Source organism: Dendrobates tinctorius, unplaced genomic scaffold (genome assembly GCF_039654945.1).
Source record: "Dendrobates tinctorius isolate UK_male_01 unplaced genomic scaffold, ASM3965494v1 ptg000037l, whole genome shotgun sequence".
Lineage (NCBI taxonomy): Eukaryota > Metazoa > Chordata > Amphibia > Anura > Dendrobatidae > Dendrobates > Dendrobates tinctorius.
Window position 1 is genome coordinate 28,223,881 of NW_027361705.1, and position 20,081 is coordinate 28,243,961.

Here is a 20,081-nt window from a genome sequence, read left to right on the forward strand (position 1 = left end):
AGATTCTCTCAATGTACTTTTCTTCTCCCGTCACATTGCTCTTCACCGCGGACCGCTCTGCACACTTCAAATTTTTCTCTATTATAGGTTTTTTGAGCGCCAACATTTTGCACCATTTCTGTAGTCTTTTTTTTTTTTACTGGCATTTTCCAGGAAGTTATTTTAATTCTACTAACAATGTTGAAGCCGCTAGTAGTTTTTTAAGCTAAAATGTTGGGAAAATGCACATCTGGCATCTATTGGGTGTCTTTTGAACTCTCCCATTGACTTTTATAGTAAAGAGCATCTTCGGAGCAGAAACCGCCAGAAAAACAGACAAATAATTTCTTTTAATCTTTTGACATCTTTGGAAACCTGATGAGGTTAAAAGACGCTCAAAAGCCTGAACACACGAACAGCATGTCATTCTAACATTGAAATGCAGATTCTGATTCTTTTGAACATTTTCTGGATGTTTTTTCAGAGCATACATTGTGTGCACATACCCTCATCCTCCTCTCTCCATGAACTCGCCTCTCACTCTGTTCTCTCTATGATCTCTCATCACTCTCTGCTTTTGCCTCTTACCCTCCTTTCTACATGATCTCTGCTCTAACGATCTTCTCTTTTTCTCTCCTCTCACCTTTCTTTCTCAATGATCTCTCCTGTCAATCTTCTCTCTCCTCTTACTCCCCTCTTTATCTCTCCTTTTATTATGCTGCCTCCATCTCTTCCCTGCTCTCTGCCCACTCCACTCTCTCCTTGCCACACAGCTCTAATTTTCCATTCCTTCTTCAGGCTGACATACTGCACTGCTCTTTCACCTTAGTCTTTTTTTATTATGAAACATTTATAAAACTCAGCTATATGGTACTGAGCTGTGCACTTTGGAAAATGGATATACACAACACATTCACTATGGCTTCCTGGCAGAACCGTACAAAAGCAACGCACTTTCACCCTTTCCGTCACACGCCTTCTCCCCACGCTTTGCGCCTCTTCCCTCTCCCCACCATGTATTGTCTTCAGTCGCACAGCGATCTCCCACCTCCACTCCTCTGTTGTATTGCAATATTCTCCTTCACCTAACATGTTTATGATGCCTCTCCTCCCACTCCTCATCCACTGTCTCCTCTATTAATCAATCATTGTCTTCTTAAGCTTAGCTCCATACTCTATGATATATAAATTGCTCCTCACTCTAGAGAACAACATCTCATGCCATAAACTTGATAGAAAGCAAGGAATTTTCTTAAAAGCATGTCATTAAAATTATTCTCGTGTAACCGTGTTAAACAAGTGGCCAATGATCCAAGACCGCAAACGAGATGGCGGCATTTATCAGCTGAGCACATTTTATGCCTGTAAATATTTTATTGATATTTGTTCTGTCATTTAAATGTTGCAAATGTTCTGCTTTAAACAACTAAAAACCAAAAAGTAACCCTTCATGTTTTCTCAAAGTGAAGGCATCTGCTTCACCCATACCTGGACCCCCTGATTCAGAAATTCATGTGGGTCTTTCAGCATGTGTGCACATTAAGGGTCAGAGCAGCGGCTGTTACGACCTGCTAGGGAATAGCCAGAAACTCCTCCATGAGTAAATGGGGTTGTCCACAATTACAAAAATAGTGTGCTTTTTTTTTCCCACAAAAGGAATCTTATCTCTGCAGGCAATTCTTATTTACTTAAAAAGGTTGTCAAGGATTGGAGTTCAAGTCTGCAGTAACCTTATGTGACTGCAAACTTGTGAATCCTCATGGTGCGAACAGTTCACTGGTCACATGCCAACTAGATGTGCACTGCCTCTAGATGGAATGTGACCGGATCTATACATATTACATAATTTCAGTCACATGATTGCCCGCTCCCGGCCTTAGAGCTTACATTGTGCACGTTGTGAGGATAAACAAGTCAGCAGTCATATGGCGTGACTACAGATTTGAGCCCAAATTCTGGACAATCCCTTTAAATTGTGATTAGCTGAAATAGTAGATATAGCTCATTTACCTGAGAGGCACTTTTTGCAGGGTGAAAAAAGCAGACTCTTTTTTCTAATCCATGTCAATTCCTTTAAGTGCTTTAAGTGCAGTAAGATAGGATAGAAACTATTATCAAACCTATCCTCTATGAGGGGTGGGATGTTTGCCTTTCTCAGTAGGGAAGGGGTGAGTGTAGATTGGACCAGTCAGGATCGCTGGTGCATTGCTAAGTGGTCGCTAGTGAGCTGCCATACAGGCAGATCTCACCAGCGACATTGCAGGTCGGGGATCGCTACTTACGTGTCAGACGAGGCGATGAAGACGTCCTCCTGCCCGCGTCCACGCGTCGCTCGTCGTCACAGCAGGAAGCCCAGCAGGAAGCTGACGACGAGAAACGGTCCAGGACGTTCTCGCGCAATCAGCAATAACCAGCGGGGGAGCGGTCGGAGGCAAGTATCAGACATAGTGATATCGCTAGCAATATCGCTATAATGTCACAAAAACCAGTGACGTTATAGCGATATTGCTAGCGATATCGCTTAGTGTGACAGGCCCTTTAGACTGGAAACTGATCGTTGCAAGTCCAGATCTCAACAAACAGCTAATTTTGCAGTTAGAGGGGTTATCTAGTGTTAAACTGCAAGTCTACAGCCTCTCTATGTGAACTCCATGTGACTGCAGACTTGTGAATCCTCACAGCGTGCACACAGCGCACTTTGAGGATTCTCCGTTACTGGCTCCAGCAGCGAGCGGTTATGTGACTGCAAGTATTTGATTTCCATACTGCCTGCCATATTCCAACTAGACTGTGTCCGACCTCGCTCAATACACTTGAATTGAGCGAAGCTACACTCGTCTAGTCAGCATGTGATTTATGCAAACTGCATACTTGGGGTCATACCCCTTCCTCTCCTGGAACCGGCAGCAGAGATTCCTTACAGCGCACATGACGCGCCCCAGGGGCCGGGGGTGGCTCGGTACCGGGCCGGTGTCTTAAAGGGGAAGTGTTGTGGTGGCAGTGACCCAGTCCGTGGCCCCAGGCGTTCATGTAAAAGTAAGCAATTGAATAGGGAATAAAGTTTATGTAGAAATTCGTGATGCCACCCGTGGTATTCTGGTCAGTGGTGACCAGTGCTGCACTGCAGATCCTCTGGGACAGATGGTATGAGGCAGCTGAGGTGTAATAGCTCTCCACAGGCAGAGCTGTAGCCCCAGGGCAGTTGAGAGGAATTTAGGGGTGGTGGTGTAGTGTGGAGTAAAGGATGTTGCAGTGCTGAGTTGAAGACGCAGGAAGAAGGTAGATGACACAATTGCATATAGTTCCAAGGCTTTACTTACAGTTCTCTCTGCAGTACAGAGTCCTGCTTCAGTGCTGTGTTCTCCAGGTGAGGGGTCCAGCCAACTTCCAGGTAAAATGAAGTACACCCTTCCAGCTCTCCCTGTCAGTATGTACCCTTTCTGTGCCGTCTCCACACAATATGCTGCTTTCCACTTTCTTTCCTTTCCAGCACTTCACAGTTATTGTCCCAGTCCAGCAGCTGCGAATCCTGTCAGACGTGTACCCTTCACTACTGTGATCCTATGTAGCTGCCTTTCCGGTAAGAATAACTGTTGTAGGGGCTGTGGTCCATAAAGTTGTAGGTAGGGTAACCAACTGGGGGGGTGACCCACTTCTTGCCGCAGACAGACACGAGACTGAGACAGAGTTTGTATTCAACAGGTCCGTTTTTATTGGCCGTCTTTCTGACGACCACTGCAATTCACCACAGCAGCTTTACACTTCTCTTGTACACAGACCCGGGTACCTTCACTTCCTTTGTTACTATAATCATGGTGTCCTCTGTGGCTCTTTTCACTGTGGCTGCCCTAGGCCCATCCACCACAGCACTTCACCAGTCTGAGTACACCGTCCGTTCAATACCCGCAGGCCGTCTTCGTTTGCGGCTACCATCCTCTGGGTCACTCCCTGTGACCGCCTCAACTGTCAGTCGTCTCTGGAGTCATTCTACTGTCTCTATCTCTGCAGCAGAACCTCCTCTCAAGTGTGCTCCCCTCACTGACTGGGCCTTCCAGAACCTTCCCTCAGCCTTTTATGCTCCCAGTCCTGGTAGCTCCGCCCACTATCACCTGACAGTTTCTCTGACCAATGGCAGTTATTCAGTCCCACTCTTACACTCTCCACTGCCCTCTAATGGTCAAACTATAATATGGCTCCCTTTCTCTTTATCTCAGCGCTTTCACACCTACACTGCACTACACCTCTGCCTCTCACTATAGGCAAGTCTGTCCATCAGTCCAACTTCCCTACACTCTCCCTTCCTTTATCCATTGTCGTCCCCGACAATCTTGCACTATTCTACAGAGTGTACCTCCCACCTTGCTCCTTTTCTGTGACCCTTTTCCATTCGGACCGCCATACCTGAGGCCCTAACCTATCAGGTCATTGTCCTTTTATTCTTCTGGGGGTACATGTACTGGGTGCCTGACTTAAGGACCACTGTCTGTCTCCATTCTACTTGTCTCTTTGTCCTGCCAACTTAAATAAGTCATGGTCGGCAAACTCCAAGTACCCGGGACCTGTTGAACACACATTTTTTTTTTTTTTTATAGCACTTCAACATTTCACATTTACTGCACATCTTACCACGTTTACTGCAATGCGTTTTTATCAGAACATTTTGTTTTTAGACTTTTACTTTTTTTTTTAAACAAAACAATACACTCTTTAAAATGTTAACCATATGAGGACAGGGGTGCTCCCCCTTCCTTTAAAAAGAACACTCCCTCTAGGCATCCCTGCTGTACCAGGAGTAGGGTATTCTCCCCGTGGGGTCCCCTCATTGTGCAACGGTGCACTGCAGTCCCGGCAGTCCATTGTAGTAGGTACTCCGAGCCACCTCCTGGCGGCTGATGTTTCGTCATAACAGGAGACTCCACAGCTGTGGGATCTCTGGGATGCTTGTAGTATTTCTGGGCCTCGAGTGTCCCTGATGCTCGAGACCAGGAGTCCTCGTCTCTTTATGGGAGCTCGTACCCTTCAGGGTACGTGATGATGGCCACCGCATAGTAGCCGCGGGGGTAGTACTCCTCATAGTAGGACACCAGATCTCCCTCCCGCAGAGCCCGGCCGTGCTTGATTGAGGCTACATTAAGATAAACTTTGTACCCGGTGGTGAGGTCCCGAATAAAGCCGTAGCCCTTGCCGGTATGCATGTACACCAGCCGCCCGTACGACCGAGGAGTAGACATGGCGGTCTCCCCTTTCTCATGGAGCAGTGCCCACACCTCAAGCTCTTTAGCCTTCTTCTCAATAATCTCCGCAACCCAAGTGGAGGGTCCGGTATAGGCCGCTCAGTCCGGTGGGCGGGCTGCGATCGAGAGTGGAGCAGAGGCGGCCGCAGACATTGGGAAGCAGGCCGCAACCAGAGTAACAGACGGGACAGAAGCGGCCACAGGCATCATCAGATAGGCTGTGGAGTCGGTCGCAGCCGGGATCAAGGCGGCCGTGAGCTCCGGTGAGTAGGCTGCAGCCAAGGCCGCGGATGGGACAGCAGCGGCCGTGGATGCTGGTAAATAGGCCACGGTGGACTGCGGCGGGCCCGAAGTGATGGCAGGCTCCAATAAATAGGCTGCGTCCGGAAGACAGAGTGCGGCAGGGGTGGTTGTAGGTTGGTTCCGCACCGGCGCCGCCGGGCGGGGCGGTTCAGGATGGTGGTCAGGAGCCATAAAGTCATCCAGGGCCATGGTTGCTGGAGAGCGGGAGGTCGGCCGAGGGGGCCGAGGGCCGGTGTCAGGGCCCGGGGACCTGTCTGGTGTACTGGGCAAGGGGGGCGGGATCTGTCTGTGGTGCCGCTGGCTGGACCGGGGAAATGCTCACCTCCCCCGGCGTCGTGGCTCCCTGCAGGCTTTCCCACAGCTCTTTTAGTAGCCGTTGGTCTTCACCCTGCCATCCGGCAGGGCCGGCCTCCAGGCCTGATGGTTTCCGCGGGGTGAACTCGTACCACTTCTTCGAACGGCGGTTCCAACAAGGTCCGGGGTATCGAGAATGGCTCCCAGGGGCAGGTCTCCCGACGGGATTCAACCTCCTGATGCCATTTCCACTCCAGGCGTCCGAGGCCACGGCAGCTGCAGCGTCGCATCTCGACCGAGTTCCCGAAGCACAATGGCGCCCAGCATCTGCACCCAGTCTCTTCATCTGGACCACTCCCACTCATGGGTGGGGCGTTGGTCAGCCTCTCCACCCATTTTCCAAGGTCCAGCATGGGAGGGCGGCTGTCTCCCGATGTAGGCCGCTCCACCCAGGGGTGGATGCGACATAGTCCTAAATTGTCCAGTACGGCTGCAAACTCCTGTGTCTCTTCCTGACGCTGAAATGCCACAGCCATTTTGACAGAACACTTTTCTGCTCTGGTTTCACTTATTGACAGCCAGAAATTCGAAGCACAGTCCCAAATTGTAATCCACAGGAAAAAATAAAATTCTTCACCCCGTACAGCTTGGGGTCCTTTAGTACTAGGTGGCAGGCTTGCCGCTGAAGGTTTTGTATTTGCGGCAAGAATCCTGCCGACTACGCCAAATGTAGGTAGGGTAACCGACTGGGGGGGTGACCCACTTCTTGCCACAGACAGACACGAGACTGAGACAGAGTTTGTATTCAACAGGTCCGTTTTTATTAGCCGTCTTTCTGACGACCACCGCAATTCACCACAGCAACTTTACACTTCTCTTGTACACAGACCCGGGTACCTTCACTTCCTTTGTTACTATATTCGTGGCGTCCTCTGTGGCTCTTTTCACTGTGGCTGCCCTAGGCCCATCCACCACAGCGCTTCACCGGTCCGAGTACACCGTCCGTTCAATACCTGCTACCGTCCTCTGGGTCACCCCCCCGTGACCGCCTCAATGTCAGTCTTCTCTGGAGCCTTTCTACTGTCTCTACCTACACAGCAGAACAACATTCAAGTGTGCTCCCCTAGCTGACTGGGCCTTCCAGAACCTTCCCTCAGCCTTTCATACTCCCAGTCCTGGTAGCTCCGCCCACTATCACCTGACAGTTTCTCTGACCAATGGCAGTTATTCAGTCCCACTCTTACACTCTCCACTGCCCTCTAATGGTCAAACTATAATACGGCACCCTTTCTCTTTATCTCAGCGCTTTCACACCTACACTGTGCTACACCTCTGCCTCTCACTACAGGCAAGTCTGTCCGTCAGTCCAACTTCCCTACAAAGTCACCACAACTATCGGCTTGCTAGTAGCATCCTGAAGTACGCTCACTAGGCTAGGGGCCGCGACCCTTTGTGACTAAGTTTCTTCCCCACCTGATGTCAGTCAGTGTGGAATGAGCCCCACAGGGAGCACGCTCCAACCGTGTCTCAGAAGAACCAACTTTCCTTTTAGAGAGTTTTCTTTCAAAGCCAATCTGTTCAGCGCTCCTGTTGACTAGAGCTGCTCTGAACACGTCCTTCTCCTTCCCTCCTTCTGAGAGGATCTGACCTAACTTCCTATGTTTATCCCTATGTTTATCCCTCTCTCAATCTACACTCCGTCCACCTCCCAACACCCTTCGTGTTCCAAAGCAGGGGCCATAAAGGGAGCTCTGCTATTCTACGTGTGTGTGGGATGTGGGATGGAATGTGGTCAGGTGTCCCCATTTTACCTGGTTGTGGGACACCACACCTCTGGGTGGGGTGCAGTACCTCTATGGTGACTGGACCCTCAGGGGCTCCACACACAATGTGAGGATTCACAAGCCTGCAGTCACAAAGAGCGACTGCAGACTTGCAGTTTAAGACTGGACAACCCATTTAAGCTGTGGCCAGTCACATGTTTTAGCAATTTTAGTAGATGCATGGCTGTCCATGTAATACATGTAGATGTATGGCTAGAATTTTCCACTCTGGCACATAGAGGAGTATCCCAAACATGGACGATGAGGTCCATCGTTTGCAGGGAGTGCAATTCTTTTTAAAACACCCAAATCTTCAGTTATAGTTTACTTAAAACATGACTCTCCACATTAAAGAATCACTCCCATCAAAGTTTTTATCCTCTTAATATATTGCAATCATCATATTATATACAGTGGCATGTAAAAGTTTGGGCAACCCTAGTCAAAATGTATGTTATTGTGAACAGTTAGGCAAGTGGAAGATAAAGTGTTGTCCAAAAGGCCTAAAGTTTAAGATGACACATTTCCTATGTATTTTGGGCTATATATATATATATATATGTGTCATTTCTTTCATTTTAAAAATTACAAAAAGGAGAATAGGCAAATGCAAAAGGCACCTTGGAGACTAGTGTGCTCAGATAACTGTGAACAAGGTTTCAGACCTTATTTAGCCTGTTAGGGTTATGGCTTATTCACTATCACCGTTATAAAAGGCCAGGTGATGCAAATTTCCCATTTTTATAAAAACCCAGCCTCCTCTAATCTCAGGCCAAAAATCAGTAGCCACAGGTTCTTCTCAGCAGCTGCCTAGCACTCTGAAACTGAAAACGGTAAAGGTCCACAAAGCAGGAGAAGGCTAGAAGAGGGCAGCACGGTGGCTCAGTGGTTAGCACTGAAGCCTTGCAGCGCTGGAGTCCTGGGTTCGAATCCCACCTAGGACAACATCTGCAAGGAGTTTGTATGTTCTCCCCGTGTTTGCGTGGGTTTCCTCCGGGCACTCCGGCTTCCTCCCACACTCCAAAGACATACTGATAGGGAATTTAGATTGTGAGCCCCATCGGGGACAGTGATGAAAATGTGTGCAAAACTGTAAAGCGCTGCGGAATATGTTAGCGCTATATAAAAATAAAGATTATTATTATTATTATTAAGATAGCAAAGCGTTTTCAAGTTTACTTTCAGCCCTGAGGAAACGGCATTAAGAAATGGCAGGAAACAGGAGCAGTGGAGGTCAAGATAAGGTCTGGAAGACCCAGCAAAAGTTGAGTGGGAGCTGCTTGTAGGATTGCTAGAGAGGCAAATCAGAACCCCCATTTTCTTTTTTGGCATTTTTAAAATGTTAAAGATAAAAAAAAATATGTATATATATATATATATATACACTCACTGGCCACTTTATTAGGTACACCATGCTAGTAACGGGTTGGACCCCCTTTTGCCTTCAGAACTGCCTCAATTCTTCGTGGCAGAGATTCAACAAGGTGCTGGAAGCATTCCTCAGAGATGTTGGACCATATTGACATGATGGCATCACACAGTTGGCGCAGATTTGTCGGCTGCACATCCCTGATGCGAATCTCCCGTTCCACCACATCCCAAAGATGCTCTATTGGATTGAGATCTGGTGACTGAGGAGGCCATTTGAGTACAGTGAACTCATTGTCATGTTCAAGAAACCAATCTGAGATGATTCGAGCTTTATGACATGGCGCATTATCCTGCTGAAAGTAGCCATCAGATGTTGGGTACATTGTGGTCATAAAGGGATGGACATGGTCAGCAACAATACTCAGGTAGGCTGTGGCGTTGCAACGATGCTCAATTGGTACCAAGGGGCCCAAAGAGTGCCAAGAAAAAATTCCCCACACCATGACACCACCACCACCAGCCTGAACCGTTGATACAAGGCAGGATGGATCCATGCTTTCATGTTGTTTACGCCAAATTCTGACCCTACCATCCGAATGTCGCAGCAGAAATCGAGACTCATCAGACCAGGCAACGTTTTTCCAATCTTCTACTGTCCAATTTCGATGAGCTTGTGCAAATTGTAGCCTCAGTTTCCTGTTCTTAGCGGAGAGGAGTGGTACCCGGTGTGGTCTTCTGCTGCTGTAGCCCATCTGCCTCAAAGTTCGACGCACTGTGCGTTCAGAGATGCTCTTCTGCCTACCTTGGTTGTAACGGGTGGCAATTTGAGTCACTGTTGCCTTTCTATCAGCTCGAACCAGTCTGCCCATTCTCCTCTGACCTCTGGCATCAACAAGGCATTTCCGGCCACAGAACTGCCGCTCACTGGATTTTTTTTCTTTTTCGGACCATTCTCTGTAAACCCTAGAGATGGTTGTGCGTGAAAATCCCAGTAGATCAGCAGTTTCTGAAATACTCAGACCAGCCCTTCTGGCACCAACAATCATGCCACGTTCAAAGGCACTCAAATCACCTTCCTTCCCCATACTGATGCTCGGTTTGAACTGCAGGAGATTGTCTTGACCATGTCTACATGCCTAAATGCACTGAGTTGCCGCCATGTGATTGGCAGATTAGAAATTAAGTCTTAACACACAGTTGGACAGGTGTACCTAATAAAGTGGCCAGTGAGTGTATATTTTGGCTTAAAACACAAAGGATATGTATCATCTTTAATTTTAGGCCTGTTAGAGATCATTCCATCTTCAACTTGCCTAACTGTTTACAATAACAGTAATCTTGACCAGGGCTGCCCAAACTTTTACATGTAACTGCAGCACTGTGTACTTACAATTTCTCATTTTGCCATTCTATTTAGTTAATTCTTTTCTTTTCCATTCGGTCGATGATATCACTTGATTAAAAACAGACTAGCTGCATCTTTCTAAACTCTATGTAGAAACAGGATGTCAATTTTCTGTGCACAAGTTATGTATACCCCTTTAACTTTTAGCCATGTTAACAACTTCTTGAAATACAGTACCTTGCACAATTACCTTCCTCTACACGCTGAGCAAAATGTGTTTAATCAAATACAAAACACAGCAGATATTGAAGGTACAGGAGGAACCTGAGCTTGTGCCTAAACACTACTGCATGGAAACTTTAGGAAATACAAAAAAACTCTGCAGGATACAATGAATGGCTCATTTGTAGATCCGACTCTCTAGTTTATACCAACAATCAAGACTCTATTATAGAAATGATCTCTTATTCTCGAGAAATAATCAGAACTCAGGCTTTCAATAGTTTTTATAGATTTCAAGTTCGAGGCTGTACAATGAAACTGAATTAACAATAGTGCCCCCTACTGCTCAAAAAGAAATGAACTGCCTCTGATATCCTATTATTTTCTTGTGATCCCAAGCCTCAGTTCACACAGGGAGGGTGGTCTAATAAATACAGGATAAGCCTGTAAATAAATTCATTCCAATAACACCATTGTCTTCTACAGTAAGTTTCGAGCCCCCACTAAAGTGTTTCCTGCACTTAGGGTTCATAAAATGAGTAATTCAAGTAGCTCCACAAACCTAATCTCTCTCGTATCCTTAATGCAACTTTGCCACCATTTAAAGAAACTGACCTGGAGATGACAGGCGGATCCTCAGGTGTTAGATTGGACTGTAACCATTAATGCCGCTTGCACATTAGTAAATTGTGTCATTTGCCTGAATGGTCCGGATGTGTCTTTAGACTGAGTTTTTCTTTTGTTCTACGGATGATGGCGTTTGCTTTATCTGAGATCTCTGGTCAGATGTTCAACTAGAAATCTATTTTGATATCAACATTATCTATTTGTCTGAGAAGTAAATGAATTAACTGTTAAAGGGGCTGTCCAGGCAAAAAGAACAGCTTCACATGGGCTTGTATCAGCAAAAAATAATCTAATTAATACTCACCTCCCAGCACCCACAAGCTGTTTCGGGGTTCTTGCTGACCTTCTCACCATTAGCCGGACTGCTGCGGGCTGTGATTGGCTGCAGCAGTTAGGCAAGTTGAGCAGTACATCATCGGATGATTTGTCAGATGACGCACTGCTCGAGGCGCCTGATGGCTGCAGCCAATCACGGACTGTTGGTGGAACGATGACATCTCTTCTTCCAGTGTCAGCGCAGACCATGGAGTGGCGTGCGCTGGATTCAGGTGGAGGCCAGTAGAGGAGTATCAGTAAGGGCTCATACAGACATTAGTATTTTTCACGTACGAGAAAAACGACCAGTTATTCTGAGCAGACTTTGATCAGTGTGGTCCAAGCATCAACAGTTTTTCTCATACAAGGAGGGAAAAAGGAAAGTATCCCCGCTTTCTGACAGTCTATAAAAATCGGACCACACTCGGATGATATTTGAACTCTGTCCGATTTTTTCATGAACCATAGACTTGAGATTTTAATCCAACCCTGGGATCAATATCTGACATATCTCCAATATTTTCCACAGAATACTCAGTCTAAGGAAAGATTCAGACATGTGTACAGCCGTATAGAATATTATAGGAACGAGCATCATCTGTGAAAGTCACAGACAGCACTTACTCGTATGAGAAGCTACAATGTGTGTGTAGAGTGAAGCAGAGCGGTAGTCATGACCGAGCTGCTGTCCGGTTTCAATCGGGCACTTTACAGACAAATGGTGTCACAGTCCCAGTGTGCTGTAGGGTGTGGGGCATCAGGAGTTAAGTAATGTGATAGACAGGCCTCTATTCCTTATATGTAAAGACTCTATAGAAACAGGGTCTGTTCCTTTTGATGGGCGGCAAGCAAATGTGGTACCAATATTCAAAAAGGGGTGTAAAAGGGAACCTGGAAACTATAGGCCGGTAAGCGTAACATCTGTTGTGGGTAAAATTTTTGAAGGGTTTCTAAGGGATACCATTATGGAATATCTCAATGTTAATAAATGTTTAACTCCATATCAACATGGATTTATGAAGGATCGCTCCTGTCAAACTAACCTGATCAGCTTCTATGAGGATGTAAGCTCTCAAATGGACCAAGGAGAATCATTGGACGTCATTTATCTCGACTTCTCTAAAGCATCTGACACTGTCCCACATAAAAGATTGGTAAGTAAGATGAGAAAGCTTGGGCTAGGGGAAAATGTGTGCAGATGGGTAGGTAGCTGGCTTAGTGATAGAAAACAAAGAGTGGTTATTAATGGTGCATACTCAGATTGGGCCAGGGTTACTAGTGGGGTACCACAGGGTTCTGTATTGGGCCCCCTACTATTTAATATATTTATTAATGATCTAGTGGATGGCTTACACAGTAAAATATCAGTATTTGCAGATGATACAAAACTATGTAAGGTAGTTAACACAAAGGAGGACAGTTTGCAACTACAGACAGATTTGAGTAAATTGGAGAATTGGGCTGAAAAATGGCAAATTAAGTTTAACACAGATAAGGGTAAGGTTATGCACACAGGAAGGAGAAACAGATGCTACAATTACTTACTAAATGGGAAACTGTTGGGGAAATCAGACATGGAAAAAGACTTAGGCATCTTAGTCAATAAGAAGCTAAATTGGAGTGCCCAGTGTCAGGCAGCTGCTACCAAAGCAAATAGGGTCGTAGGATGCATTAGAAGAGGTCTGGGGACACGAGATGAAAACATAATTCTCCCTCTGTACAAATCACTCGTCAGACCACACTTGGAGTATTGTGTGCAATTTTGGACGCCGGTGCTCAAGAAAAACATTACTGAACTTGAAAGGGTTCAAAGGCGGGCTACTAAAGTGATAAATTAAGTTGGTTCACTACAATACCCAGAAAGGTTATCAAAATTAGGTCTATTTACTCTAGAAAAGAGAAGACTTAGGGGAGACTTAATATATATGTACAAGTATATCAGAGGGCAATACAGAGATCTCTCCAATGAACTGTTTGTACCAAGGACTGTGACAAGAACAAGGGGGTATTCTCTTCGTTTGGAGGAAAGACAATTTCTGCACCAGCATAGAAGAGGGTTCTTCACGGTAAGAGCAGTGAGGGTCTGGAATTCTCTTCCTGAGGAAGTGGTGATGGCCAACTCATTGAATAAATTTAAGAAAGGAATGGATGCTTTTCTTGTGAGTAACAGTATAGAAGGTTACGAATAACAGAATATTATAGGTAGATGGTTGACCCAGCTTAGGGGAAGGAATTTTTTTCCCTTTGGAGAAAATTGGCTTCTACTCTGTGGGTTTTTTGCCTTCCCCAGGATCAACAATGCAGAACAGCTGCAGTAAAAATAGGCTGAACTAGATGGACATAAGGTCTTCCTTCAGCCTTCAAAACTATGTTACTATGTTACACTCACTTGTAGGCCGCAGGTCTCTGCTGCCTCCTTCCTCAGGAGCCGCTGCACACAATGCAGGGGACACCAAGTTCTTAACAACTGGCAAACATTACTAGTCAGTTTATCAGGTGGTGACAAGTGGGAGAGGTCACAACACTTCACATTTCTTCCTTCCTTAGTACAGTACCTCTTCAGCCCTGCCACCCGTTCATCTTGGACTAGCCCCCAGCCCACAAACTCTGTCAGCCTCAGAGATTTCCTGTCCACATCGGCAGTGCACCCCGGATCGGCCATCACCTTCCATCTATGCAGGTCCGTGTCCATCTTACACTGTACACCAGAGGACATGGTGCATCCGGCAGCCCTTACGCCAGACCTTGGGCTCCGGATGTGACAGGAGCGACCACTCGGGATCCCATTACGGCCTTGCCCTGCCTAGAACAAGTGGCACATGCTGCCCCTAGCAGCCCATCACACCTGAACTTGACACTGCTCTTCTCAACCCGCTCACTATAAGGAAGTGCCCTCCATTTTTATCAGTACTAGTTCCCACCCACTGGGCTAGATCTATCATTAACCATTTCCTATATTATATACTAAACATATTGTTCTTATGCGGTTACTAAACAATTTACTGTATAAGCTTTACTTATGCTGTCCTAAGCTAATCCCAAGCTTATCCTGCACAATAAACTACTCACATTATACATTAACACTTTACATGACTCACAAGCTTAATTTTTTTCTCCTTTAATGGGTTTGACTTCATTTAGAAGGCAGCAATTGCTTGTTTCCAGAAATGGCACCCCTCTTGCTCATAGTCTGTGTCTGGTATTGCCACTCAGCCTCAATAAATTTGTTCCAGGTTCAATTATTATTTGAAACAAACCTGTGGTGTAGCGGTGACTATACTCTTCTATACGCTACCGATTGCTATTAATCAGTGTTTTCAACTTCTCTGTTCCAAAGTGCGTAGCTCGTGGTTTTGTTTGTGAGGCAGGAATACTAACAAATCTAAAATCATATAAATAGCAAGAAAAAATCCCTTGTATTCCACAAGTCCCTGGGCACATGTGTGCGGAGGTGGCGCATTTGACTGCTGCCAAACATCACTTGCAAACTGAAGGTGACATGGGCTTGTCACAAGGGATTTTGTCTCCTGCCCACTGGATCTGAAGCACCTGGTAAAGTGTAGGCTGTGACCAAAACTAATTCTCAATTAAGAAAATTGATAAATAACAGTGCCTTTAACCCCTTCAGGACCACGCAATTTTTTTCGTTTGTGCTTTTGTTTTTTCCTCCCCATAACTTTTTTATTTTTCCATTAACATAGCCATAAGAGGGCTTGTTTTTTTGGTGGGACGAGTTGTACATTTGAATGACACCATCCAATTTATCATGTCCTTTACTGGAAAGATAGAAACATTTTTCCAAGTGTGGCTAAATTGCAAAAAAAATGCAATTCCACAATTTTTTTTTCCGTTTTTATTTACAGCGCTCCTTTTACGGGAAACATGACTTGACAATATGATTCTCCAGGTCAATATAATTTTTCACCGTTCCACACGCGGTTGTTAGAGGCAGATGATGGCTGAATAAATCAGCCATCATCTGCCTGTAAAGGTGCGGGCTCAGTTTGCGAGCCAGCATCAAATTCAGGGAGACAGCATATGATGTAACTATACATTATGTGTTGGTAAGGAATTATTGCCTACCTTACCATACTTACATCAGCAGGCCAGGAAAGACACTCGTATGCAGTCAGGCATAGGTATAGTGGCACATGTATACAAAACTAACACTTATTACTTTTGTCTGGGAGGCGTAGTCATCTGAAGGTGCCATGCTCACAAACCAGCATTTGCGCCGACTGCTCTCACAAACTAAGGCTCAAGACCATTAATTTTAGTTTTGGCTGCTTCCGCCATCATTGTTACCACTGGCAAAACCAGTATATGAGTATTTGATCATGAGTAACATGTATCCAATGGATATTTAAGCAGAATATAATATTAACTTAATTACTATCTCTAGAAGTGGATGGAAACGCAAGATTTGTGTTGTTGACCCATAAGTTCTGCCATTAGCATCATATCGCCAGTAGTGTATAATACTGGAAAGACAGCTGATGGACCAGCAAATGAGCTGCGGGTGAATAAAATCTGCAACCCTGAACTGTGTGGCATTTGAAATTCATTTAGATGATATTCTTGTACCTTCAAATTAATATCCAGCTAAACATGAAAAGTGTCAGTTCTGCTAACAATGCCTGTATCACAGAGAGATATCCCAGGACACTTCCAGGGCAGACAGTCTGTGGTCAGGGTGTGGTGCACGAAGTGTGTACTGGTCTGGGCTTCCAGGTCAACTAGCTCTCAATGCTTCAAAAGGGGATGTGTTATGATTGAGTCACCGTAGGAGGCAAAAACAGAAATGCTAGCTAAGTCCAGAAAACCAGAGAAGTTGGCAGCTATCGGATTGCAGACCCCTGAACCTATCAACACAACTAGCAGTAGCCGTGGGGGGTTCCTACGATGCCCTAGACCCCTCGATCACAGCCGGAGAATTAAATAGACCTAAAGAAAGAAAGGGGAACTCTAAACTGCCCCAGAGCAGACCCCAAAGCAATAGGCAGCCCCCAACATATAATGACAGTGAAGCAAGATGAAAATACTAACACAGACAGAAAGATAGACTGAGCAAAGACGGGGCCCAAGCTAACTAGATAGAAAAGGACAGGAAGGCTGCTGTCTGCAATCCGTGAAAAACCCTATGAAAATAAGAGCCAACAGACTGACAGTGAAAAAGGCCCTGAAGACGCTAGGCTTCAAAAAAGCTATGTAAGTACTCAGGAATATTCTGAAGACAGAGCTACAGGCAAAAGGAGGTTCAGCTCAACCCAGCAGGGAATGGCAGAATACAGAAAAGCAAGGAAAACAAAAAACAAAACAAAAATGCAAACAGGCAAAACAGAAAACTTAGCTTTAGAGGAGCAGGAATCAGACTGGTGTCCTAGAAGTCCACAGAGAAATCACCCGCAGGGCAGAAGGGCGTCGGCAGCCTTATATCCAGTCCGTGACTCCACTCAGCCAGTCATCCTCATTAGGCTCAGGTGCCTGATAATCAGGCTCATTACCTTCCTTTACCAGAATAGGGAGTTCACCAGACCTCAGTGACGAAGGGGAAAATGAACTCACAACAGTACCTCCCCCTTGAGGAGGGGTCACCGAACCCTCAACCACGCCACCAGGGTGATCAGGGTGAGCCCGATGAAATGCACGCACCAATCTTTTGGCATGAATATCAGAGGCAGAGACCCAGGAATTATCCTCCTGACCATAACCCTTCCACTTAACAAAATACTGGAGTCTCCGTCTAGCCAGACGGGAATCCAGTATTTTCTCTACCTCATATTCCATGTTACCTTCAACCAATACAGGATCTGGAGGTGCCACCCCAGGAACAACTGGTTCAACAAACCTCTTCAACAAGGACTTATGGAACACATTATGGATTTTAAATGTGACAGGAAGAGCTAAACGAAAAGAGACCGGATTAATAATCTCCAAAATCTTGTAAGGTCCAATAAATCTAGGCTTAAACTTAGGAGAAGCCACCTTCATAGCAATATTTTTTGATGATAACCACACCATATCACCAATCTTAAAACTGGGGACCAATGGTCCTATGTCGATTGGAAAACCGCTGGGCCTTTTCCTGGGAGAGAGATAACGTATCCACCACTTGGTCCCAGATCTGGTGCATTCTCTCCACCAGTGTCAACACCTGGGCAGGCAGAAGGCTCCACCTGCCCTGAAGAAAATCGAGGATGAAACCCAAAGTTACAAAAAAAAGGTGACATCAAAGTGGCAGAACTAGCTCTATTATTTAAAGCAAATTCGGCCAAGGGCAAAAATGAAACCCAATCATCCTGATCAGCGGAAATAAAACATCTCAAATACGACTCCAAAGTCTGGTTTGTTCTCTCTGTCTGCCCATTGGTCTGAGGGTGAAAAGCAGAGGAGAAGGACAACTGAATTCCCAGCTTGGAACAGAAAGTCCTCCAAAATCTAGACACAAACTGAACTCCTCTGTCAGATACAATGTTCTCAGGAATCCCGTGTAAGCGAACCACCTGTTGCAAAAACAGGGGCACCAACTCAGAGGAAGATGGCAACTTAGGGAGTGGTACAAGATGAACCATCTTAGAGAACCTATCACAAATCACCCAAATAAGAGTCATTCTTTGAGAGACCGGCATATCAGAGATGAAATCCATTGAAATATGGGTCCATGGCCTCCTGGGGACCGGCAAAGGCATCAACAACCCACTAGAGCGAGAACAAGATTTAGACCGGGAGCAAGTCCCACAGGACTGCACAAAATTCCTGACATCATGAGACAAGGTGGGCCACCAAAAAGAGCGACTCACCAGATCTCTAGTACCAAAAATACCTGGATGACCAGCCAATGCAGAGCAATGAACTTCAGACATCACTCTCTTCTTCCACTGGTCAGGAACATACAACTTTCCACTGGGACAACGCACAGGTTTGTCCTCCTGGAACTCTTGCAGAGCAAGTCTCAAATCGGGTGAGATGGCAGAAAGAACTACCCCTTCGCCTAAGATGGTAGAAGGCTTGGTCACCACAGGAGAATCAGCAAAGAAACTCCTAGAGAGGGCGTCTGCCTTGACATTCTTAGTTCCAGGAAGAAAAGAGGCCACAAAATCAAAACGTGTAAAAAACAAGGCCCACCTAGCCTGTCTAGGGTTCAAGCGTTTAGCCGACTCTAGGTAAATCAAATTCTTGTGGTCAGTGAGGACCACAACTTGATGTTTAGCTCCCTCCAACCAATGTCTCCACTCCTCAAATGCCCATTTCATGGCCAACAGTTCCCGATTCCCCACATCATAGTTACGTTCAAATGGAGAGAACTTTCGGGAAAAGAAAGCACAGGGATTCATTTTAGATGTTACAGGATCCTTTTGGGACAAAACAGCTCCTGCACCAATCTCAGAAGCATCCACCTCTACCTGGAATGGGAGTGAGACATCAGGTTGCCGCAAAACCGGGGCAGAGGTAAATCTTCGCTTCAGCTCCTGAAAGGAAGCAACAGCCTCAGGAGACCAATTTAACACATCAGCACCCTTCTTAGTCAGATCAGTCAATGGCTTGGCAATACTAGAAAATTTTGCTATAAATTTCCGATAAAAATTAGCAAAACCCAAAAACTTCTGGAGGGCCTTCAAAGAAGTGGGCTGAACCCAATCATAAATGGCCTGTACCTTGGCCGGGTCCATTTCAATAGTTGACAGAGACAAAATAAATCCCAAAAATGAAATCCTCTGTACTCCAAAAAGGCATTTCGATCCTTTGACATACAGGGAATTCTCCCTCAAGATCCGGAACACAGTCCGAATATGTTCCACATGAGAATCCCAATCCTTGGAGAAGATCAAAATATCATCCAGATAGATAATCAAAAATTTATCGACAAAATCTCGGAAAATATCGTTCATGAAGCACTGGAAGACAGAAGGGGCATTAGTGAGCCCTAAAGGCATCACCAGGTACTCAAAATGTCCCTCCGGAGTATTAAACGCCATCTTCCATTCATCCCCCTGCTTAATGCGGATAAGATTATACGCCCCCCTGAGGTCAAGCTTGGTAAACCAGCAAGCACCTTTAACTCTGGAGAATAGATCCGAAATCAGGGGTAACGGATACTGATATTTAATAGTAATTTTATTGAGGGCACGATAATCAATACAAGGCCTTAAAGAACCATCCTTTTTGGCCACAAAAAAAAAACCGGCACCCAAGGGTGAAGAGGATGGTCTAATATGACCCTTCTCCAACGCCTCCTTAATATAGGACCGCATAGCCTCGTGCTCGGGTACAGATAAATTGAAGAGCCGACCCTTGGGAAATTTACACCCCGGGCTTAGTTCAATTGCACAGTCATAACTCCTATGAGGAGGCAAGGATGCAGACTCATTCTCACTAAATACATCATAAAAGTCCGCCAAATAGTCAGGAACATCATGCGACTGAGGAGAGGTGGAAAAAACCGGAGCCTCACTAAAGGCACACCGACAACCCCCACTCACCACAGACACAGATTTCCAATCCAAAACTGGATTATGAATTTGCAACCAGGGAAACCCCAGAACAACAGCATCATGCAGACCATGCAAC

At 45.7% G+C, this 20,081-nt stretch overlaps 1 protein-coding gene across 9 annotated transcripts in view; it reads right to left on the reverse strand.

The window, feature by feature from the left end:
- The window catches only part of SYT7 (synaptotagmin 7), a 596,170-nt gene that overhangs the window by 381,622 nt on the left and 194,467 nt on the right, over positions 1–20,081 (reverse strand). The window lies entirely within an intron of this gene.